This window comes from Anabrus simplex, chromosome 1, assembly GCF_040414725.1.
Source record: "Anabrus simplex isolate iqAnaSimp1 chromosome 1, ASM4041472v1, whole genome shotgun sequence".
Taxonomy (NCBI): domain Eukaryota; kingdom Metazoa; phylum Arthropoda; class Insecta; order Orthoptera; family Tettigoniidae; genus Anabrus; species Anabrus simplex.
The window spans coordinates 1,126,552,047-1,126,555,707 of NC_090265.1; the positions used below are offsets into that span (position 1 = coordinate 1,126,552,047).

Here is a 3,661-nt window from a genome sequence, read left to right on the forward strand (position 1 = left end):
GGGTCGAGCAGGTCAGAAGGTTATGAAGTACTATAACAATCTCTTTGTCACTGGAAGAATACATATGCAAACACAATATTACTTACATTTTCTTGTCACGGGAGGAGCGAAAGAAAGACTGCGCATTCTTCTCTACTTCATAGTTACTGCAGCCAAACACAGCACACACCTTTCCCCTCATGTTGAGAGGAGATATCAAGGAATGACACACGCTACTATTTAATTATGTCAACTCACTGAAAACGCATAAATAACACCAAACATTTCACACACAAATACACGTGCTCTTATGACAGAATCAGTAGTTCTCAGGTCTACCCGCTAGAGAGAGCTCTAATAGCTGTCCCTCGATATCTCGCTGAGTGTCGCGTATTGTCTCTACTGTATTTGGTTACAGTAAGCTCAATTAGTGGTCTACTTTGTTACTACCCACTGAGGCACGTTAGTCTCGCCCTTCACACTCAAAAACTGGGCGAAAATGTTAACGTTTTCCTTGGGTAATTCCTGACAATTTATTTACGTCACCTGATATTTGCTGTGAGCAAAAATGAAAATATTTCAGAATATTTTTACTTATAATCGTACGTAAGTTTAGTACAGACAACTTAACAGTCTAATTGTGTTGCTAAAATTCAGGACCAGTGGCTTTGTCAGTTATCTCTTCTATGGCTCAGTCCCTGAGACCAGTCTTGAAAATGAGTAAATGCTGGAAATTGACCTATAGCCAACAAGATGTGAACATGCACATCCTCAGAACTATTATATGTTTTGGGTTGTTGAAGACATCTGCTATGTTTGGTCTCTTGTTGATTAAAGATCACTTTTAACACCCTTCATATTTCCAATTGTAACGTACTGCCGGAAATCATCAATGACTCACAACTGTTCATGGTTCAATTACAACTAGTTTCAATAAATTTTAACCAACGATATCCAGACAAAAATTCCTACAAAGTATCTGACTAAACTTACTGTAGTATATATTATAAGAGAGTTAAGTTGATATTCGAAACAGACTTTCAGCGTATTAGACCGTGTTACGTACATGTAGTACGTGTTGAAGAGATGTTAAGTACAGAACAAAAATGGCCAGCCGGACACCAGTGGGATCCGAACCCACAACCTCCCGATTTCGCGTCGGTTGCACTACCAATTGAGCTATGGTGGCCTAGGCCATCTTTGTTCTGTTTGAAAGGATCTGAGCTACAGGTCTGGCACTGCTGCTAGCACACTGTAGAGTGCGTTTAAGTCGCCCGTTGTGGGGCATGTCAATGAATATTGAATTTTCACGACCGCATTGTAATCGAAACAGACTTTCAATGTATTAGGTCGTGTTACGTACATGTAGTACGTGTTGAAGAGACGTTAAGTACAGAACAAAAATGGCCAGCCGGACGCCAGTGGGATCCGAACCCACAACCTCCCAATTTCGCGTCGATTGCTCTACCAATTGAGCTATGGTAGCCTAGGCCATCTTTGTTCTGTTTGAAAGGATCTGAGCTACAGGTCTTGCACTGCTGCTAGCACACTGTAGAGTGCGTTTAAGTCGCCCGTTGTGGGGCATGTCAATGAATATTGAATTTTCACCAGACCTGTAGCTCAGATCCTTTCAAAGAGAGCAATGATAGCCTAGGCCACCATAGCTCAATTGGTAGAGCAACCGATGCGAAATCGGGAGGTTGTGGGTTCGAATCCCACTGGTGTCCGGCTGGCCATTTTTGTTCTGTACTTAACATCCCTTCAACACGTACTACATGTACGTAACACGACCTAATACGTTGAAAGTCTGTTTCGATTACAATGCGGTCGTGAAAATTCAATATTCATTAAGTTGATATTGTTTACAATTGCACCCTTCGTTAGTGGGTTAGGTTTTGTCCGTAAACAGAAAACCTTCATAGCCCCTTCAACACTAATGCCATCTAGCGGTGGTGAGTAGCAGCAAAAGCGAGATAGCACATGCCAATAATTAACAATAATCAGTCGGTGTAATCCATAACCGGTGTTATTGTGGTAGATGGAGTGTTGAGTGTACTGTGACTGACATTCAGAAGGCTAATCTTTGGGTAAGCGCCCGGCACATGAAATAAGCAAAGTGGAGAATGCCGAATACCTCACAAGGAAATCACACTCAACATACCTGCACCATTAAAGTTGTATTAAAGGTTTCTATTATTTTACTTTCCAGTGCAATATTTTTCGAAACGGTTATCTGTAGATACATCAGTAATGACTCAAAATATGTCCTCTGTAACTCTTGTCTACTGCTTCCTTCTTAAGTAATCGTTGTGAAAACATGTCCAGGAATGCTTAGGAACACCTTCTAAACCGTCTCTGTTCAGGAATATTTTTATAATGTTTAGTTTAGTTTTATTTCCCTTTTACTTTCTATTAGATAATAATTTATGCGCCAGTCACTCCTGTGGATTTCAGTGGTACTTCCACAAACAGATAACGATTAATACGAGGGTGGGATTCACCGTTGTACGCTTTGTCCGTGACAAGAAAACTAAATATTAGGTAAAAATTCTAAAAGTACAGATGGAAATAACATTATAGATATGTATATGTGAATGGAATTCGCCATTCTTTTAAAATCTCGTATGTCCCAGTGCTCCTCCTATCCAATATTTTCTTAAGACTGGTCACGCATCCCACTCACATATTCACAAATATTTATTTAATCGAAGTGGGTCATACCGTAAATGAGGAAAGGCGGGATATGTAATACTGTATCACAGGTTCCGTTCAAAAGCAAAATGCTTGTAGTAAATTATTCAGGAATAGTAAATTATAGAAATGTGTATACTTGAAGTTCCGAAATGACGCGTGTGTATGTCTACCCTCCCCCCCCCCCACACACACACACACACCTTTTATGATACAGGGTCGGATATTTGGTAAGATGAAATTCGTGTGTGTAATGTGTTAACGGCCGGATACCCTTTCTGATGCCAATCTAATTTGAGGAGCTAATTAACATGAAATTAATGATGATGAATGGAATTGGGTAAGGCGATAGAAGGAATCGGCTGGAAGTGAAAACGTAAAAGCCATACAAAACCATTCTCGATTTTGCCGACAGTGTGGTTCGAACTCACACGTCTCCACAATGCAGAGCCTGGCTCCATAGCTGTAGAGCGTTAACACGCTCTGTCATTACACTTGGTAAAGTTCTGAAATTATATAATAACATTTACGTAAAAACCATCATACCAAAGAATTCCAGGGCACTAATATTTTTGGAATGTCAGAGGAGTGTTCAGATTTTTTGTTATTACCATATTATTTCTCTTTATTGCATAAAACGATCTCTCCCTTACTTATGATAAACGACAAGAAAAGACGTTGCTGCTACTTGATGGGCAGAAGCACAAGTTGGCAACTTGTCTGTTATATTGTGTGGACCAAGTAACCTGTTATTATTAATTTAACATGGAGACCACAGACAGAGAAGCTTAAGTGGCAGTCCTAATAGCCTTAAAGGCTTGTGTCCCTTATTAACTTGGCCAGCGGTCAGACGAGAAGACAAAAGACGAATGCGAGGGCTTCGCAAGAGACTAAAAACTAATATGTCAACTTGGTGGTTTCGCCAAAGACAGTCTGCTGCAACTTTAAAGCCACTCACGCTGTGTGGGTTTCTGGCTTCTTGCTTCCTTGA

At 40.3% G+C, this 3,661-nt stretch overlaps 1 non-coding gene across 1 annotated transcript; it reads left to right on the plus strand.

Annotated features, from left to right (window-relative positions):
* The first annotated feature begins 1,633 nt into the window (after nucleotides 1–1,633).
* On the plus strand, nucleotides 1,634–1,710 carry TRNAS-CGA (transfer RNA serine (anticodon CGA)). The gene has a single exon. It is a non-coding gene; the product is annotated as a tRNA-Ser (tRNA).
* The last annotated feature ends 1,951 nt before the right edge of the window (nucleotides 1,711–3,661 follow it).